This window comes from Rattus norvegicus, chromosome 1 (genome assembly GCF_036323735.1).
Source record: "Rattus norvegicus strain BN/NHsdMcwi chromosome 1, GRCr8, whole genome shotgun sequence".
NCBI lineage: Eukaryota > Metazoa > Chordata > Mammalia > Rodentia > Muridae > Rattus > Rattus norvegicus.
This window is the reverse complement of record NC_086019.1, coordinates 246715075-246737512: the sequence shown is the minus strand read 5'-3', so window position 1 is coordinate 246737512 and position 22438 is coordinate 246715075. Positions and strand designations below refer to the sequence as shown.

Genomic DNA, 22438 nt, shown 5'->3' with positions numbered 1-22438 from the left:
ATTCATCTTTGTGAATTTTTACTTTGATTAACATGAAGTGTCCTTCCTTATCCTTTAGATGACTTTTAGTTGAAAGTCAATTTTATTCAATATTAGAATGGCAACCCCAGCTTGTTTCTTCAGGCCATACGATTGGAAATTTTTTTCCAGCCATTTGCTCAGAGGTAGAGTCTGCCGTGGTCTCTGAGGTTTATTTCCTGTATGCAGCAAAATTCTGGGTCCTCTCTATGTATGCAGTCTGTTAGTTTATGACGTTTTATTGGGGAATTGATTCCATTGATGTTGACATATATTAAGAAATAGTGATTGTCGCTCCCTGTTGTTTTCATTGTTAGAGGTAGAAATACGTTTGTGTGTCTCTCTTTTAGTTTCATTGCAAGGAGATTATATTCTTGCTTTCTGCATGACATAGTTTCTCTCCGTGTGTTGGAGTTTTCCATCTTATATCCTTTAGAGGAAGACATTGTGTAAATTTGGTTTTGTCATGGAATATCTTGGTTTCTCCTTCTATGTTAATTGAGAATGTTGCTGGATATAATAGCATGGGCTGGCATTTTTATTCTCTTAGGGTCTTTATGACATCTGCCCAGGATCTTTTGGATTTCATAGTCTCTGGTGAGAAGTCTCATGTAATTCTGATAGGTCTGCCTTTATACGTCACTCGACGTTTTCCCTTGCTGCTTTTAATATTCTTCCTTTGTTTTGTGCACTTGGTGTTTTAACTATTATGTGATGGGAGTAATTTCTCTTCTGATCCAATCTATTCTGACTTCTGTAGGTTTCCTGTATATTTCTGGGCATCGCTTTCTTTAGATTAGGGAAGTTTTCTTCTATAATTTTGTTGAATATATTTACTGGCCCTTTAAGCTGGGAGTCTTCACTCTCTTCTATACCTATTATCCTAATGATTACATCCAGAGTTGACTGGATGTTTTGGGCTAGGAGTTTTTTGTGTTTTACATTCTCTTTGATAGTTGTACAAATTTTCCTATGCTATCTTCTGCCCCTGAGATTCTCTCTTCTATCTCTTGTATTCTATTGGAGATGCTCGTATCTATGACTACTTGTCTCTTCCTTAGGTTTTCTATCTCCATGGTTGTCTCCCTTTGTGCTTTCTTTATTCTTTATAATTCCATTTTTAAATCCTGGACAGTTTTGTTCAATACCTTCACCTGTTTGGTTGTGTTTTCCTGTAATTCTTTTGGGATTTTTGTGTTTCTTCTTTATGGGCTTCTACTTGTTAAAAAATATGGAATTCTTCACGAATTTGCATGTCATCTTGCACAGGGGTCATGCTAATCTTCTCTATATCATTCCAATTTTGGTATATGTACTGCCAAAACAAGCAAAAAGATCTTTTTTTTTTAAGAAAAGACTGTTATACAGTATTTCCTAAATGATATTACACAAATTCAGTGGATTTTCTTAAAATTCTCATTTCAGTATTTCTTCTGATTTTTCTCTACTTTCTTTGTCTAAGACAAAACTATTTCTACTGGCCATTAAGCTGAGCCTTGTACATTTTGTCCTTTGCCTAGGCAGACAGAGAATGTAGGTAGTTGAGCCAGGGTGTGAATCCTTATCTTGCCCTTTTTTTCTCCATATAGAAATTCAGCTCTATTGCATCCACCAACCTTTACTGACAGTGTACTCTGATTCAAAATCAACCTTATTCAGACCTATTCAAAACAAACATGAATTTAGTTACTAATTACATCATCATATTTGACACAGTGGTCAGAAAAGTTTGATCTTAATGATGTTTTGAAACCAGTTAATGATTAGCTCGTCATTTTCTGACATGGAGATTGAAAAGGTATGACCTTAATTATCTTTAGACATCCGGTGATCCAAAGTCATCTTGCCCTGTTGTCTTTGCAAGGTAAACAGAATTTGTTACCTGGCTCATGTTGACCTAAAATCTAAAAGAAACAAGTTCCATTTATTAGGCAGAAGCTAGACTAATATTTAAAGTTAGTCAAATCTTACATTGGTGAGATTCTAAGGGCCTCAATGCCTATAGTACTAGTTGAAGTAGACAGAGTCATATTTCCTAACCTGCTGCATTTCGCACCAGAATCATTGTGGGTGGCTGATAAAATCTTGAGCTACACAGCACCCTCAGAAGTATCAGTATATTAATAGTATGACCTTGGTCCTTCCTCTTTTCTGAGCTGGTCTCAGAACTTGTCTGAGCTATGGGTTTAAGATGGGGTCCAACATACAGCATTGGTTTCCATAGGCCTGCCCACATTATTGCTCTCTCAATATAAGGAAGGTCCATGAACAGTAATTGTCTTTAGAGAAAAAGAGAATATGGGAAGTGGATAACAAGTTGTGACAAAGAAGATTATTTTTGATGGGTACCCACCAACGAAGATTGCTTAGACATATGGTTAAGCCAATAGAGAGTCTATTAGCGAGCTGGTACTACAAGTGTTCAGGATACCAGTGTAGCCCTGTGCCTTTATCATAATGTGCTTTAAGAACACACACAAAAAGACATTTTTATGTTGGCATACTTCAGTTAACAATGGTTAGCCAAAACTAACAGAAGCCAAAGAAGCAAGGTTAATCCATGTAGAGACTTTATCGGAACTATACTTTTATTACTAAGGACTTATAGGGGTTTTGGGTTTTTTGTGTTTTCCTGTTTTTTGTTTTTGCTTTTGTGGGATTTGTTATTGTTCCTTTGTTTGTTTATTCTCTTTTGACAAGTAGTATTGACTATGTTCTGAGTTTTATGGTCTGAATAGTACATCCATCATGAAGTCAATTGTGTTAATATCTGAGGGCCCACTACAATTATAACTGTTCCCATCATAGTTTCTGTGTCTGTGCAAGACCTGAGATAGGGAAGGCACCCAAGGATCAATGGAGGTGTCCTTAGCTATGACTCACAGGTTTGGGGATATTGAGCTTTAAGAGTCTGCCTCCTGTTGCCAGACAGTAACCTAGGTTGAGAGACAGGGGGACCAATAAACTCACTAAATTTTTGATTCAAAACTTATCCTGTCTACAAAAAATGTACGGATTGTTAAAGGAGCATATACCAAGGAAACAGCCAATCGATAACAGCCGAATTTTAGTCCCATTGCATGGATGGTCACCAAATCCTGATACTATTACTGATACTTTGTTATGCTTGCAGACAGGAGTCTAGCATGGCTGTCCTCTGATAGAATCTATCCACCAACTGACTCAGACAGATACAGACACCCACAGCCAAACAGTGGATGGAGCTTGGGAACTCTTATATAAGAAGAAGAGGCAGAATTGCAACTCTTAAAGAGATTAGAACTCCAAAGAAAGACAAACAGAACCAACTAATCTGGACCCTTGGGGTTCTCAGAGATGGACCCACCAACTAAAGAGTATGCACAGGCTGGACCTAGACCTCCTCCATCATATGTAGCAGATGCGCAGCTTGGTCTTCATGTGGTTCCCGAACAACTAGAAAGGAACCTATCCCAAAAGCTGTTGCCAGCAGTTGGGATATAGACTTATAGCTTGTCTTGCCTTGACAGGCCTCAGTGGGAAAGAAAGCACCTATCCTCTCAGAGACTTGAAAAGGCAGGTTGAGTACATACCCAGGGAACTTCTATCCACTCAGAAGAGAGGGTATTGGAGAAGACCTGTGGGAAGGAGTGACAAGGAATGTGAAAGTGAGTTGAATGTAAAGTGAATACATAAAACATTAAAAACTAAAATTAAAAACAAATCCTACTATGGAAACTCTAGTTTTCCACAATTGCCCCACAGTGCATCCTTTTTTCCCACACACCCTTATTGCTAATTTTCACTGCAGTGGGGCACTGGTCTAGCTGAAAGCCTGTGGCTTCTGCTACACCATCAATAGTGGATATGCACAGAAACTCTTCTCAGATATCCTGTTCTTGTCATTTTTCATAGAGAGACTATATCTTTCGATCTGCAGGGGCTGCTTTTATGTTCACTTCAACAGTTCATAGATAATGTAGGTATTTGGGTGGGCCAATTAAAAGCACAGTATTTGGGACTAGGTGGTAGCTACATTGGTCATCACACCAGATCTCCTACACCACACCACCAGGCCCAGGTCTTCAGCATTGTCCCAGCTAGCTCACCCAATGGTATAGCCAACAAGGGACATGGCCAACTCTCACACTCTCTTAATGTACAAGCTGGCTCATCCATGTCATTGCCATCAGGGCCAGCTCTACTGTGCTGCCCAGGGTAAGATGCAAGGCCTCTCTCCCAGTGCTGCACCTAAGGTGGGGTGAGCTAGCTCTTCCATGATCATACATCCATCACCCCCAACCATGGCAGATGGAGAAGGTATCTCTCCAGTACACAATCCATTTCCTAATGGTAGGAAAATGGCAGGGGCAGCTTTCCTACTCTCATACATTCAGGGCTGACACACAATCAACCAGAACCAGCTCTACTGTACTTTCTGAATGAGGTACAGAACCTGCTCTTAGAGTGTTATAGCTGGAGAGCAGTAGAGCCAGCTCTTGCACAAGGCACAGGCAAAGAAAGAGGCCATCTCTGCACAGTTCTCAGACATCAACATGGACCCAAATGGCAGAACAGACCAGGGACATCCTTTGCCAAAAACAGACTCCTAGTGTCTTGGGGCCATGGACCAAGACGTGGCCTTTGGTGGCAGCATAGACCAGGACTTCACAATGGTCTTAGGCAGCATTGCTGTCTATTCATATCAGGGTGCTCCTCATTACTCTCAAGTGTCCAGTTCCAACTCTCTTCCTTGTGCACACATCCTTCTATTTCTCTTTCTCTTCTATCTCTCCACCAATTACTTGCTCAACTTAGTGATACCCAGGGCTTCTGGGTGTCTAAGATTGTCTCAGCAGTTCTCTGCCACACCCATGCCACATAGCACCAGATTGGGGATCCTCTAAGGCTTGCTTTGCCCAACTCATCCTCCTGGGACTGGGCATGATAATCTTGGTGGTGTTCTGACTGCCCAGGCCCTGTGGCGTTGGACTTCGGACTGTCTCTATCTTGTTCTGCCCACCTGGGCCACATGACATCAGCTGCATAGGAAGAAGCCATATTGTCAACCAGTTAATAAAAAAGTCAGCCCCTGCTGTTTTTTTCTTGTATTTGCTATACAGCCTTACTTCCCAAGATGCCCCTCCACTCTATCACTATAATCCAGTTCATGCTGAAAATATACCACCTGTGTTATTGGATTAGATCACACTCTAGTGCTGATATAAAAATAGTCCATGGTAAAGGCCTGTCTTGTGGCAAACCTAAACACAAGGTACAGTGTTCTTGTGTGCTGAGATAATAGTGTCAAACATATAAAGTAAGAACTGATTAAAACTACGATGAGGGGTATTAACTCTTCATAATAATCATGCCTGATATTAAAATAATTAAATTTCACTGATGTTCTAGTTTAAGGAATCCCCAAGGTAAAGGCTCTATATAATCAGAGGCCCTAGTCTGCCTTCTGCAGTCTTCATATCCCCCAATACTGGCAGGTAAAAGGTCCTTAGAACCTCAGTCCCTGGCCCAAATTTCTGTCCTCTCCTTAGTTCACATCACTGAGAGGTAAAGCGTTCTTGAGCCGTAACTGGCCCACATTTGTACTCATCCAGCTGACTCCAGTTACACAAGTCTCAGTACAAAATTACAACCAACATTTAAAAAAAAATCAAGGCAATGTACTGAGTCAGACATTTTGAAATGGTATTCATTTGACATAGCCTATCACCAACCTTCCTAGCCAAAGGAAAAAAACCCTAACTTACACAGTCAAAAGCAAATTCCTTCCTATATATTGCTTCTCACACTCTACCTGGAAACTTCATTATTATATCAACTGACACATCTTCCCTCATATGAGGGTCCTCAACTAAGTAGGACTATTGGTGACAGTCCGTCCATGAGAGCTGGTATGTTACTTTCAAGTAGTATAAAAACTACTTGGAAATGAGAAAACTTCCAGCTCACATTCAGTCAGATTTCTCCATGTCCTGTATCCAAAATGTGAGTTGCTTTTTGGGACAGGGTCTTGCCATATAGTATGTAGCCAACAATAGCAGTAAGACCCTTGTGATCTGGAGAAATTTGTAGATTGCCTTAGTCAATAATTCTTGAGGAGATAAAAGAAAGAAACACTTGTTGCTGAACTAAAAGCCTTATGGCTCCTGAGGGTTCTGCTTCAACCCATGCAGGTTCAAGTTATAAACCCTCAAACTGCTATTTTTACTGTTCTAAGTTATTTCACATCTACAAGGCACCCCAAAGCTTAGCATTATGTTAAAGATACCATGTATTTGAAGAGCTATTACTATCCTTTATAAGAAAATATAATTGGTCTTGGTCAGGTAAGATTGTTTAAAAGAAATACTAACAGCCCCAACACATAATAAAGATCTCTCATAATTTTTATCCAATATTTAGTCAAAAAAGTACTGTTTGGCAAAGCAGTGTACATTAGGCCTTTACCTTAGTGAGTCCTCCACAATGCACAATATTTCTCCATGATTCATCTGTCTATTTCACAGGACATAGATTTCTGTTTAAGAGGCTTGTGACTTGGAAAACACTCTTCACACCAGAATATATAAAGAAGAGAAATGTACAATGTCTACTCTAGGTATATAACTTCCCACACCTAGGTGGAGCTTCATATTTCTATATCTGTGCTATTATATTATATTTGCCTTGAATGTACTGGTGAAAAGTTTATAAAGGCTTCCAGATACTCAATACCACAGCACTCAACTTTCTGTCAATTTGCCCTTGAGCTATTCCAGTTTCAACACATGTGCTGAGACATTGCATCCATGTAAAAGCAGTGTACTCCTTTCATCTGCTCTGAACCATCCTTATTTTCAACTTTTAATTATTTATTAGCAATACAAGGGGATAAGTTTTACAGACTCATTAAAAATACAGTACTACATTGATTTATTAGGATATATTAAGAGCTATATGTACAAAGGTAGAAATAACTAAGTTCTTTAAAGTACACATGCAACATTGGCTTTTAATTGGAAAAGAAGGGGGAATAGAGCAGACCACCCAGAGGTGCAGACATTCCAAGGCTGCAGGACAGCTCTGGACACATCAGCCCACATGCCTTTTCCAATGGGAAACTGCATAGTAACTCTGGACACAGGGATATGGGAGCAGACAGCCACCAGTACCCACAGTTCTCCTCTGTGCCCAGGACTGAACTGATCTGGCCAATCAGCTGCCTGCACCAAAATCCAGTAGGGGAGAGAGCTGGAACCTCAGGAATGTGGATACTACTGAAAAGTCAGAGGAGACTACCTTCTGCCCACAGTACAGATCCAAGAGGGAATCGCATAGTGCCAACTATGACCGAAGGGTGCAAGGACCTACATGAGCAATTAGAGGCAGGAGCCTTTGATCCATGCCCATGCCTAGAGCTGGAGGACAGTCTTCAGGAGCACTAACACACCTGACATCAGAGCACCTGTACTCAGGAAAGGCTGAAAGAAAGCAGGAAAACAGTTCTACAGGAGTACTGACACAGCGGCCTATGGCAGGTTCAAGTCGCTCCCAGAAACAGCAAGACAAGCAAACACCAGAGACAACCCAATGTCTAGAGGCAAACACAGGAACCTAAGCAACAGAAACCAAGACTACTTGGCATCATCAGAGCCCAGTACTCCCACCAAAGAAAATACTGGTTATCCAAGCACAGCAAAAAAGCAAGATTTAGATTTAAAATCACATTTTTATAATAATGGAGGACTTTAAGAAAGACATGAATAATTCCTTAGAGAAATGCAGGAAAACACAAGTAAATGAGTAGAACCATTACAGGAAACACAAAAATCCCTAAAAAAATTACAGGAAAATGCAACCAAACAGGTGAACAAATTGAAAATGGAAATAGAAACAATAAAGAAAGCACAAAGGGAGACAACCCTGGATATAGAAAACTAAAGGAAGAGACAAGGAGCTGTAGATACAAGCATCATCAACAGAATACAAGAGATAGAAGGGAGAATCTCAGGGGCAGAAGATACCGTAGAAAACAGAGACATGTCTGTCAAAAACAATGTAAAACACAAAAAGATCCTAGCCCAAAACATACAGTAAATCTAGGACACAATGAGAAGATCAAATAGGTACAGAAAAAGTGAAGACTCCCAACTTAAAGGGCCAGTAAATATATTCAACAAAATTATAGAAGAAAACTTCCCTAACCGGAAGAAAGAGATGCCCATAAACATACAAGAAGCCTACAGAACTCTAAATATATTGGGCCAGAAGGGAAAGTTCTCCTGTCACATAATAGTTAAAACAACAAATACACAAAACAAAGAAAGAATATTAAAAGCAGTATGGGAAAAACGTCAAGTGATATATAAAGGCAGACCTATAAGAATTACACAAGACTTCTCACCAGAATCTATGAAAGCCAGAAGATCCTGGACAGCTGTCTTATAGACCCTAAGAGAACACAAATGCAGCCCAAGTTACTGTATACAGCAAATCTTTCCATTAGCATAGATTGAGGAAACAAGATAATCCATGACAAAACCAAATTTATGCAATATCTTTCTACAAATCCAGACCTACAAAGGATAATAGATGGAAAACTCCAAACCAATGAGACAAACTACACTGTACAGAAAGCAAGAATAGAATTTCCTTGCAATGAAACCAAAAGAGGCAAACATAACTCCACATCTAACAACGAATATAATAGGAAGTGACAATCACTGTTCCTTAATATCTCTCAATATCAACAGACTCAATTCCACACTAAAAAGACATAGACTAACAGACTGGATACTTAAAGAGGACCCAGCATTTTGCTGAATGCAGGAAACACACCTCAGAGACCAAGACAGACATTACCTCAGAGTAAATGGCTGGAAAACAACTTTCCAAGCTTATGTCCTGAAGAAACAAGCTGGAGTTGCCATTCTAATAACAAATTAAATTGACTTTCAACGTAAAGAGATTAAAAAAATAAGGAAGGACACTTCTTAATCATCATAGGAAAAAATCCAGCAAGATGAACTCTCAATCCTAAATATCTATACTCCAAACGCAAGGGACCTACATTCATAAAAGAAACCATACTAAAGCTCAAAGCACACATTGCAAGTCACACAATAATAGTAGGAGATATAAACACCCCATTCTCATCACTGGATAGAGCATGGAAACAGAACTTAAACAGTGACGTAGAGAAAGTAACAGACATTATGAACCACATGGATTTAATAGATATTTATAGAACATTCCATCCTAAAACAAAAGGATATACCTTCTCAGCACCTCATGGAACCTCCTCCAAAACCGAACATATAATCACAAAACTTTGTTGAGGTCACAAAACACGCCTAAACAGATAACGGAAGATAGAAATAATACCATGCATCCTATCAGATAAACACACCCTAAGTCTGGTCTTCAATAACAACAACAATGACAGAAATCCCACATATACATGGCAGTTGAATAATGCTCTACTCAATGAAAACTCGGGCAAAGAAGAAAAAAGAAAGAAATTAAAGACTTCTTAGAATTTAATAAAATGAAGATATAATATTCCCAATCTTATGGGACACAATGAAAGCATTACTAAGAGGAAAACTCATAGCTCTGAGTACCTGAAAAAGAAACAGGAGAGAACATATGTCAGAAGCCTGACAGCACACCTAAAAGCTCTAGAACAAAAAGAAATAAATAAACCCAAAAGGAGTAGAAGGCAGAATATAGTCAAACCCAGAAGTGAAATCAACCAACTAGAAACAAAAAGTACTATACAAAGAATAAACAAAGCTTGGAGCTAGTTCTTTGAGAAAATCAACAAAATAGATAAACCCAGAACCAGAGTAACCAGAGGTCGCAGAAAGTGCATCCAAATTAACAAAATCAGAGATTAAAAGTGAGACATAACAACGGAATCTAAGGACATTTAAAAAAAAATAAAGGATCGGATCTGACTACAAAAGTCTATATTCAACAAAACTGGAAAATCTGGAAGAAATGGACAATTTTCTAGACAGATACCAGGTACCAAAATTAAATCAGGAAAAAATAAACCATCTAAACAACACCATAACTACTAAAGAAATAGAAGCTGTTATTAAATACCTCCCAACCAAAAAGAGCCCAGGTCCAGATGAGTTCAGTACAGAATTCTATCAGACCTTCATAGAAGACCTCACACCAATACTGTCCAAACTACTGCACAAAATAAAAAGAGAGGGAGCACTACGAAATTCCTTCTATAAAGCCACAATTACTCTTATACCAAAAACACAAAGCCCCAACAAAGAAAGAGAACTTCAGACCAATTTTCCTTATGAATATTTCACAAAAATATTCAATAAAATTCTTGCAAACTGAATGCAAGAACACATCAAAACAATCATCCATCATGATCAAGTAGGCTTCATCCCAGGAATGCAGGGATGGTTTAATATATGAAAGTCCATCAATGGAATCCACTATATACACAAACTCAAAAATAAAAACCACATGATCATTTCATTAGATGCTGAGAAAGCATTTGACAAAACTCAACACACCTTCATGATAAAAGCCCTGGAAAGACCAGGAATTCAAGGACCATATCTATACATAGTAAAAGCAATATACTGCAAAGCAGTAGATAAAATCAAACTAAATGGACAGAAACTTGAAGCAATTCCCTCTAAAATCAGGGACTAGACAAGGTTGTCCACTCTCTCCTTACTTATTCAATATAGTAATCAAAGTCCTAGCCAAAGCAATCAGACAGCAAAAGAAGGTCAAAGGGATACAAATTGGAAGGGAAGAAATAAAATATCACTATTTGCAGATTATATGATAGTGTACTTAAGCAACCCCAAAAGTTCCACCATAGAACTACTTAACCTGATAAACTACCTCAGCAAAGTGTCAGGGTATAAAATTAACTCAAACAAATCAGTACACTTCCTCTACTAAAAGGATAAGCAGGCTGAGGAAGAAATTGAGGAAATGACATCCTTGACAATAGTCCAAATAACAAAATATCTTGGTGTGGATTTAACCAAGCAAGTGAAAGATCTGTATGACAAGAACTTCAAGTCTCTGGAGAAAGAAATTGAGGAAGATCTCAGAAGATCAGAAGACCTTCTGTGCTCATGGATTGGCAAGATTAAAAGTCAAAATGGCCATTTTGCCAAAAGCAATCTACAGATTCAATGCAATCCCCACTAAAATTCTGACGCAATTCTTTGTAGAGATAGAAAGACCAATTTGCAATTTCATTTGGAATAACAAAAATACAGGACAGCAAAAATTATACTCAACAATAAAAGAAATTCTGGGGGAATAACCATCCCTGACTTCAAGCAGTATTACAGAGCAACAGTCAAAAAATCTGCATGGTATTGGTACAGAGACAGGCAGATAGATCAGTGGAACAGAATTGAAGACCCAGAAATGAACCCACACACCTAGAGTCACTTGATCTTTAACACAGGAGCTAAAACAATCCAATGGAAGAAAGATAGCACTTTGAACAAATGGTGTTGTAGAAGAATGCAAATTGATCTATTCTTATCACCATGTACAAAGCTTAAGTCCAAGTGCATCGAGGACCACTACATCAAACTAGATACACTCAAACTAATAGAAGAAAAACTGGGGAAGGGTCTCGAACACATGAGCACTGGGGAAATTTTCCTGAACAAAACATGAATGGCTTATGCTCTAAGATCAAGAATTGTCAAATGGGACCTAATAAAACTGCAAAGCTTTTGTAAAGCAAAATAAAGTCATTAGGATAAAACAGCAACCAACAGATTGGGAAAAGATCTTTACCAATCCTACATGTGACAGAGGGCTAATATCCAAAATATACAAAGAACTCAAGAAGTTAGACTCCAGTGAGCCAAATAACCCTATTAAAATGGGGTACATAGCTAAACAAAGCATTCTCTGCTTATGATTATGGTCAAAAAGCACCTAAAGAAATGTTCAACATCCTTACTCATCAGGGAATTGCAAATCAAAACAACCCTGAGATTCCACCTCATACTAGTCAGAATGGCTAAGATAAAACACGTGACAGCAGATGTTGGCGAGGATGTGGAGAAAGAACACACTTCCATTGTTGGTGTGACTGCAAACTGGTACAACCACTCTGGAAATTAGTCTGGAGGCTCCTCAGAAAATTGAACATTGCACTACCTGAGGGCCCAGCTATACCTCTCTTGGGCACATACCCAAAAGATGCTCCAACATACAACAAAGACACATGCTCCACTATGTTCATAACAGCCTTATTTATAATAGCAAGAAGCTGGGAAGAACCCAGATGCCCTTGAATGGAGGACTGGATTCAAAAAATGTGGTATATCTACTGAATGGAGTACTATTCATCTATCAAAAATATTACTTCATGAAATTCATAGGCAAATGGAATGAACTAGAAAATATCCTAAGTATGGTTACTCAGTCACAGAGAAACACACTTGGTATGCACTCATTGATAAGTGAATATTAGTCAAAAAGCTCAAATTACTCAAGATGCAGTCTTTAGAACACAGGAATCTCAAGAAGAAGGATGACCAAAATGAGGATGCTCTCACTCCTTCTTAAAAGGGGGAAGATATCCATAGGAGGGGTTATGGAAGCAAAGTTTAGAACAGCGATTCAAGGAATGGCTATTCAGAGCTGGACTCATATTTGGTCCATATATATATATATATATATATATATATATATATATATATATATATATATATATATATATATCCCAAAACTAGATAAGATGGTGAAGCTAGAAAATGCATGCTGAAAAGGACCGGATATAGCTCTCTCCTGAGAGACACATTCAGAGCATATCCAACACAGAAGTCAATGCTAGCATTAAACTACCAAACTGAGAATAGGACCCCCGGGGTGATTTCAGGAAGTATTGAAAGAGTTGAAGGAGCTTGTAATACCATAAAAACAACAGTGCCAACCAACCAGAACTTCCAGGGACTAAACCACCACTAAAAGACTATACATAGACTGACCCAGGGCTCCAACTACATATGTAGCAAAGAATAGCCTTGTTGGGCCACTAGGGGAAGGGGAAGGCCTTGGTCCCACCGAGGTTGGACCCACAGTGCAGGGGAATATGGAGTGACAGTAATGGGGATGTATAGGAGAAATACTTGTATGAGGGAGGGGAAGGAGAAGGGAGGGAATGGGGGTTTATGGACAGGAAACCGGGAAGGGGAATAAACTTTTAAATGTATGTAAAGAAATATATCTAATAAAAAATTTTAAAAACTCAGAAAAGAAAATCCTTTTGGAAAACCTAATATTATACTCAGTTTTTAGTGTCTGGTTCTACAGAGATACCTCACTGATCATTAATATTTATTCTTCTTTAAAATAAACAAATTAAGAAGGGAATGAGATAGAAAGAATTAATTGGATTCTATTAGTAAAATAATGCCATTTAGCTAATGCCATGATTTTAAACTATGAGAATACCATTTTTAATTTGAATGTTTTCTTTATTTGCATTTCAAATGTTATCCCCTTTCCTGCCCCCTGGAAACCCCCGATTCCACCCCCTGCTTTTATTAGGGTGCTAACCCAACTACCCATTCCTTCCTGCCTACTTGCCCTGGCATTCACCTATACTAGGGCATCTAGCCTTCCTAGGACCAAGGATATCCCCTTCCATTAATGCCTAACATGGCCATCCTCTGCTATTTATGTGGATAGAGCCATGGGTTATTCCATGTGTACTATTTGGTTGATGGTTTGTTTTCCAGGAGTTCTGGGTATTCTGGTCAGTTGATATTTTTGCTCTTCCTATGGAGGTGCAAACCCCGTCAGCTACTTCAGTCCTTTCTCTAATTCTTTCATTGGGGACCCTATTTTCAGTCCCATGGTTGGCTATGGGCATCTACCTCTGTATTTGTCAGGTTCTGGTAGAGGCTCTCGGGAGACAGCTACATCAATCTCCTGACAGCATGCACCTCTTGGCATCTGCAATAGTGTCTGGGTTTGGTGACTGTATGTGGGATGGATCCCTAGGTGTGATAGTTTCTGGATGGCCTTTCCTTCAGTCACTGCTCCACATTAGGTCTTGATATTTCCTCCTTATTTTGTTTCCCTTTCTGCCCCATCGTTGTGCCCTTTTGATAGATTTTGCAGTTTAGAAATACAATTTACGTGCAGGTTTATTGCATTCAGATCTGTTAAGACCTTCCCTATTAACGATCTCACCTATCATGTGCACAGCGAACCACTAAAGTCATGTAATAGTCTAAATGTACTTACTAGATTAAAAAAAAGTCTTTTTCTAAATCTATTATGAACACAGTACTAACTGGCTTAGTAAACTGAATATCAAACATGTCTTTCTCAAACCTAATTTTCCTGAAATTCCTGTCATTACACTAATGTTTTCTAGGAATTTTATTTCTACTGCTAAAATAAACACCATGACTATCACAACCTTGAGAAGGGAAACGTTTACCTGTGCTTAGACTTTCTGGTAGCAGTCCATTTTCCAGGGAAGTCAGGACAAGAATATGAAGGCAGGAATTGAAGCAGAGATGACGAATAAATGCTACTTATTAGCTTGCCCACAGGTGGGAACAAGCCATGCAATTGGCCTAGCAATTGGTGCTGCTCTTCAAAGGGCAGGGTTAAATAATTCTCAAAAAAAAAAACCTGCTTTAACTACAAACAGATCAGTCATTTCATGAGAGTATGCCCTCACCCTTGCTAAAATAAAAAACCCTCCAATTGAGGGACAGAAGAATGTTCCCCCAATATGGGCTCCACCAAGTACGTTGTGCCCCCATGCCTTAGAGGCCAAAATTGGGCTAGTGACTGTAAATCCAAAACCGACAGCCAAAGATGTCCCCTGCTCCCATGGCAGTTGGGAAACTCTCCACAGGGACAGCTTCTGGCCCCCACTTTCAGGACAGGTCCCGGGGCAATAGGGTTTGTTCCTCAACAAACCAGTCACCACTCACCAAATCAATTGCCCATCTCTGCCAAACCACAAAGAACAACTCAGGATTGGACATCTGTGCCTCCTCCAGTACAATATTAACACCTGAAGAAAGTTTCCAGGCCGCCTACCCCCAAATACTCTTGGCTTGGTTCTGGGGAAGATCTTCCCAATCCCTGAAGGGACTCCAGATCACTCCTGGGGTTATAGACCCTGACCACTAGGGAGAAATACAGGTCCTGGCCAGCATCACAGGTGCCCAGATACTCATACCCACACAACAAGCAATCGCACAGTTGTTGTTACTCCCCAAGATGCCAGTCAAAAATCCACATCATAAAGATGCCAGAGCTCCAGGAGAGAGATGGATATCAGAGAATTTTTGGGCCCAAAAGATATCCTCCTCTCAGCCTATGCTTAACTTGTTTCTGAATGGAAAAACCTTCCAAGGACTCTTAGACTCAGGGGCTGATGCCAGTTATTTCTGACAGGTTCTGGCCAGCTGCCTGGATGTTACCTGACTCAGCCATCCACCCACAAGGAATTGGACACTCTAAAAATCCTAAGATTACCACTCAGACCATTAGGTGGACACATCCAAAAGGAAACTCAGGAACTGTGATCTCCTATGTAATACCTGACTTGCCAATAAATCTCTTGGGGAGAGACATTCTTTTCCAGATGAATGTTTTCATGTATAACCCTAATGAGGTGGTCACAAAACAGACGCTAGCCCAGGGACTCCTACCTGGACAAGGATTGGGAAAACAGGTACAGGGTATCAAAGAACCATTGACAATGACACAAAGTCTAGATCGAAGAGGCTTGAGATTCTTGTCTTCACATTTTCCCTAGAGATCGCAGTCATGACTGTTCCCCAGGCTCACGCAGAAAAGATCTCTTGGAAAGATACTGCCCCAGTCTGGGTTGATCAGTGGCTGCTAACTCAGGAAAAAATTGGCTGCTGCAAGACAGTTAGTGCAGAAACAATTAGCAGCTAGCCACATTGAGCCATCCTCCTCCCCCTGGAATACCCCAATCTTTGTTATTAAGAAAATGTCTGGCAAATGGAGACTCTTACAAGATCTCCGTGTGGTAAATAAAATTATGATACCCATAGGAGCACTAAAACCTGGTCTCCCATCTCCTACCACCATTCCTGTCAAGCTCTTTAAAATTGTTATTGATTTAAAAGATTGCTTCATTATCATATTTCTTCACCCTGAAGATTGTCACCATTTTGCATTTAGAATTCCCCAAGTTAATTTCCAGTGGCCCATGGGCTGCTTTCATTGGTGGGTCCTTTCTCAGGGCATGGCCAGCAGTGCTACCCTGGCTCAAAAATATGTAGCCCATGTAATCCAGCCTCTAAGGAGAGCTTGGGCACAGATATATATCCTCCATTATATGGATCATGTAATACTGGCAGTTCCTGGCCAGCAGCAAGCCCTTTCATGTTTTCAACATCTTCGATAGACACTCAGCTCCCAGGGGCTTAAAATCACCCCTGAAGAGATTCAAACACAAGACCCCTATTCCTACCTGGGGTATGAACTTAAACTAGAACAGATCCATACCCCCAAAGTTGAGCTCCAGCTTCATCCCTTAAAACTTTACAAGATTTTCAACAATTACTTGGAAACCTCCAATTTATCCACCCCCATCTAAAATTCCCCCTGAGGCTCTAGTCCCTCTCAATAAACTTCTTTCAGAGGATTCTCATCCATTGTCCCCCTAAACCCTAACCCCCCCAGGCCATCTTGGCACTACAACAGATAGGTCAAGCGATTTCCTCTCAGATCTCATTCCAGATACATTACACTGCCCTCCTATATCTTATTGTTTGTGCTACTACACAAACCCCAGTGGGAGTCTTTTGGCAACAACCCAGAGTCCCAAAGGAAAAGGGTTCCTTCTATTATGGGTATATCTCCCCTCCAATGTGAGGATGGGAAAGAAGTGAATTGTCTGACACTGGTTTTATATCCAATCCCTTCTGGTGAATGAAAGGTTTCAGCTTAAAATCTTATAAAATAGGATCAAGATTAGAAACAGTTCTATATGAGCTAAGTTTTCCTGAAAACAGAAAACAATTGGAGTATTTGTATTGTATTTTCTTTTTTTTTTTTTCTATTTTCTTTTTTCCGGAGCTGGGGACCAAACCCAGGGCCTTGCACTTGCTAGGCAAGCGCTCTACCACTGAGCTAAATCCCCAACTCCATATTTTCCCTTCATTTATGTTTTTCTCAGCCCCAAGCTCCCAGAAGAACACTATATTTATGTATATTACCAATGCCTTGGAAAGGTTCTTTGGCTAATTCTCTGACTAGCTGATAAATTAATCACCCTGTTATTCTTCTCTGAGTTCTGCCTGGTTACCTGGTCTGTCTCTCTGCCATAATCCTCTCATGTGCCAGACATCCCACCACCCTTTTTCTTGCCTAAGCTAATAATCAACAACGATTTTATTGACAAGTGATTCTTCTATACCATACAAGAGGTTTTCTCTACAGTTCTCCCTTTTGTCTCAATCAAAGGCTTTTTCCACTTACAAGAATAAACTACAAGCAACAATAATACTTATGAGAGCGATCAGGTAAGTTTACATTCATAATGGTCAGTTCATATGTATTCGTCAAACTTGGAGACCTACTCTGTTATTTATCCTGTCTTAGTGATCTCAGACTTCTATACCTGAATTATTGTTTATCTTTTTTTTATTAACTTGAGTATTTCTTCTTTACATTTCGAGTGTTATTCCCTTTCCCGGTTTTCAGGCAAACATCCCCCTAATCCCTCCCCCTCCCCTTCTTTATGACTGTTCCCCTCCCCATCCTCCCCCCATTGCCACACGCCCCCAACAATCATGTTCACTGGGGGTTCCGTCTTAGCAGGACCAAGTACTTCCCCTTCCACTGGTGATCTTATTAGGATATTCATTGATACCTATGAGGTCAGAGTCCAGGGTCAGTCCATGTATAGTCTTTAGGTAGTGGTTTAGTCCCTGGAAGCTCTGGTTGCGTGGCATTGTTGTCTATAAGGGGTCTCGAGCCCCTTCAAGCTCTTCCAGTTCCTTCTCTGATTCCTTCAACGGGGGTACTATTCTCAGTTCAGTGGTTTGCTGCTGGCATTCGCCTCTGTGTTTGCTGTATTCTGGCTGTGTCTCTCAGGAGAGATCTACATCCAGGCTCCTCTCAGCCTGCACTTCTTTGCTTCATCCATCTTGTCTAATTGGATGGCTGTATATGTATGGGCCACATGTGGGGCAGGCTGTGAATGGGTGTTCCTTCTGTCTCTGTTTAAATCTTTGCCTCTCTATTCCCTGCCAAGGGTATTCTTGTTCCCCTTTTAAAGAAGGAGTGAAGCATTCACATTTTGATCATCCGTCTTGAGTTTCATGTGTTCGGTGCATCTAGGGTAATTCAAGCATTTGGGCTAATAGCCACTTATCAATGAGTGCATACCATGTGTGTTTTTCTGTGATTGGGTTACCTCACTCAGGATGATATTTTCCAGTTCCGACCATTTGCCTACGAATTTCATAAAGTCATTGTTTTTGATAGCTGAGTAATATTCCATTGTGTAGATGTACCACATTTTCTGTATCTATTCCTCTATTGAAGGGCATCTGGGTTCTTTCCAGCTTCTGGCTATTATGAATAAGGCTGCTCGGAACATAGTGGAGCACGTGTCTTTGTTATATGTTGGGGCATCTTTTGGCTATATGCCCAAGAGAGGTACAGTTGGATCCTCAGGTAGTTCAATGTCCAATTTTCTGAGGAACCTCCAGACTGATTTCCAGAATGGTTTTAACAGTCTGCAATCCTACCAACAATGGAGGAGTGTTCCTCTTTCTCCACATTCTTGCCAGCATTTGTTGTCACCTGAGTTTTTGATCTTAGCCATTCTCATTGGTGTGAGGTGAAATCTCAGGGTTGTTTTGATTTGCATTTCCCTTATGACTAAAGATTTTGAACATTTCTTTAGGTGTTTCTGAGCCATTCAACATTCCTCAGCTGCGAATTCCTTGTTTAGCTCTGAACCCCATTTTTAATAGGGTTATTTGTCTCCCTGCGGTCTAACTTCTTGAGTTCCTTGTATATTCTGGATATAAGGCCTCTATCTGTTGTAGGATTGGTAAAGATCTTTTCCCAATCTGTTGGTTGCTGTTTTGCCCTGACCACAGTGTCCTTTGCCTTACAGAAGCTTTGCAGTTTTATGAGATCCCATTTGTCGATTCTTGATCTTAGAGCATAAGCCATTGGTGTTTTGTTCAGGAAATTTTTTCCAGTGCCCATGTGTTCCAGATGCTTCCCTTGTTTTTCTTCTATTAGTTTGAGTGTATCTGGTTTGATGTGGAGGGCCTTGATCCACTTGGACTTAAGCTTTGAACAGGGTGATAAGCCTGGATCGATCTGCATTCTTCTACATGTTGACCTCCAGTTGAACCAGCACCATTTGCTGAAAATGCTATCTTTTTTCCATTGGATGGTTTTGGCTCCTTTGTCAAAAATCAAGTGCCCGTAGGTGTGTGGGTTCATTTCTGGGTCTTCAATTCTATTCCATTGGTCTATCTGTCTGTCTCTGTAACAATACCATGCAGTTTTTATCACTATTGCTCTGTAATACTGCTTGAGTTCAGGGACAGTGATTCCCCTTGAAGTCCTTTTATTGTTGAGGATAGTTTTAGCTATCCTGGTTTTTTTGTTATTCCAGATGAATTTGAAAATTGTTCTGTCTAACTCTTTGAAGAATTGGATTGGTATTTAATGGGGATTGCATTGAATCTGTAGATCGCTTTTGGGAAAATGGCCATTTTACTATTAATCCTGCCAATCCATGAGCATGGGAGATCTTTCCATCTTCTGAGGTCTTCTTCAATTTCTTTCTTCAGTGTATTGAAGTTCTTATTTTACAAACCTTTTACTTGCTTGGTTAAAGTCACACCGAGGTACTTTATATTAGGGTCTATTATGAAGGGTGTCATTTCCCTAATTTCTTTCTCGGCTTGTTTCTCTTTTGTGTAGAGGAAGGCTACTGATTTATTTGAGTTAATTTTATACCCAGCCACTTTGCTGAAGTTGTTTATCAGCTTTAGGAGTTCTCTGGTGGAACTTTTGGGATCACTTAAATATACTATCACATCATCTGCAAATAGTGATATTTTGACTTCTTCTTTTCCGATCTGTGTCCCCTTGACCTCCTTTTGTTGTCTGATTCCTCTGGCTAGAACTTCAAGAACTATATTGAATAAGTAGAGAGAGAGTGGGCAGCCTTGTCTAGTCCCTGATTTTAGTGGGATTGCTTCAAGTTTCTCTCCATTTAGTTTAATGTTAGCAACTGGTTTGCTGTATATGGCTTTTACTATGTTTAGGAATGGGCCTTGAATTCCTATTCTTTCCAGGACTTTTATCATGAAGGGGTGTTGAATTTTGTCAAATGCTTTCTCAGCATCTAATGAAATGATCATGTGGTTTTGTTCTTTCAGTTTGTTTATATAATGGATCATGTTGATGGTTTTCCATATATTAAACCATACCTGCATGCCTGGGATGAAGCCTACTTGATCATGGTGGATGATTGTTTTGATGTGCTCTTGGATTCAGTTTGCCAGAATTTTATTGAGTATTTTTGCATCGATATTCATAAGGGAAATGGGTCTGAAGTTCTCTTTCTTTATTGGGTCTTTGTGTGGTTTAGGTATAAGAGTAATTGTGGCTTCATAGAAGGAATTCAGTAGTGCTCCATCTGTTTCAATTTTGTGGAATAGTTGGATAGTATTGGTATGAGGTCTTCTATGAAGGTCTGATAGAACTCTGCAGTAAGCCAGCACACCTAAAGCTCTAGAACAAAAAGAAGCAAATACACCCAGGAGGAGCAGAAGGCAGAAAATAATCAAACTCAGAGCTGAAATCAAACAAGTAGAAACAAAAAGGACCATAGAAAGAATCAACAGAACCAAAAGTTTGTTCTTTAAGAAAATCAACAAGATAGATAAACCATTAGCCAGACTAATGAGAGGACACAGATAGTTTGTACAAATTAAAAAATCAGAAATGAACTGGAAGACAAAACTATAGAATCAGAGGAATTCAAAAAATCATCAGATCCTACTACAAAAGCCTACATTAAACAAAACTTGAAAATCTGCAAAATGGACAATTTCCTAGACAGATACCAGTTACCGAATATAAATCAGGAACAGATAAACCATTTAAACAACCCCATAACTCCTAACGAAATAGAAGCAGTCATTAAAGGTCTCCCAACCAAAAAGAGCCCAGATCCAGGCTGGTTTACTTTAGAGTTCTATCAGACCTTCATAGAAGACCTCATACCAATACTACCCAAATTATTACACAAAATTGAAACAGATGGAGCCCTACCGAATTCCTTCTATGAAGCCACAATTACTCTTTCTTTTTTTCTTGGCTCAGATAGATTTTTAATTATATTTTTTGCTGGACCAAGATTTCTAGAGTCTGGTCTAAATCATTTTACTTCACCCATATTTAAGCAGAGTCTCAGTTCAGGTTTCACTGCTGTGAACAGACCCCATGACCAAGGCAAGTCTTTAAAAGACAACATCTAATTGGAACTGGCTTACAGGTACAGAGATTTAGTTCATTATCATCAAGGCAGGAACATTTCAGCATCCAGGAAGACATGGTGCAGGAGGAACTGAGTTATACATCTTCATCTGAAGGCTGCTAGCAGAATACTGACTTCCAGGCAGCTAGCATGAGAGTCTTAAAGCCCATGCCTACAGTGACACACCTACTCCAAACAAGGGCTTCTTAGAGGCCAACCTGGGGCAGCAGCCTCAACAAAATCAGAGTTGAGGAAGATCCTGAAATAAAGGGGCCAAAGACCTGGGCAGACATCGGGCCTTAAAAGAGCCTTGGGTCAACCTTATGAGGCTGGAATGGAATAATCCCCATGCCCTTGATTTGCTTGCGAACCAGGAACGCCTCCTTTGTATATGTCCTTCTAGATTTCCATGCTTCAGCTTCTTCTCCCTTCTAGCTCCCCAGCATGAGACTAGAGGAACACTTCCCCGCAGCTGCTGGACAGAGCCTTCCTGTTATCCTGTTTTGTGCTCAGAGAAACACTGAAGGCTCTAGACCCCTGTGTCCAAAACTCTCTTGGTCTTCCATTTGGCAGAAAAAGTTCAAGAAACCTATGGTCCATGGCTTTACCCACAAGGATCAAACCAACTCTCAAACCTAAAAGAATAGACAAAGTAGAATACGGCAATTGAGGGTCTGATTTTGACATCTCTTATTGTGGAAACAGACCCAGGTCGTGACTGTCTCCCACAGGCTGACAAGCTTGTCCAGTACTGGCCTCTACACAAGTCTTCTTTCAGGACACATCTCAGTTACTTTTTCTTTTTCTTTTTTTTTTAATCTTTATTCAGTTGAGTATTTCTTATTTACATTTCGATTGTTATTCCCCTTCCCGATTTCTGGGCCAACGCCGCCC

At 39.9% G+C, this 22438-nt stretch overlaps 1 non-coding gene across 1 annotated transcript; it reads right to left on the bottom strand.

The window, feature by feature from the left end:
• Window positions 1–1243: 1243 nt before the first annotated feature.
• Window positions 1244–1349, bottom strand: LOC120100168 (U6 spliceosomal RNA). The gene has a single exon (XR_005499960.1). It is a non-coding gene; the product is annotated as a U6 spliceosomal RNA (small nuclear RNA).
• Between the last annotated feature and the right edge of the window lie 21089 nt (window positions 1350–22438).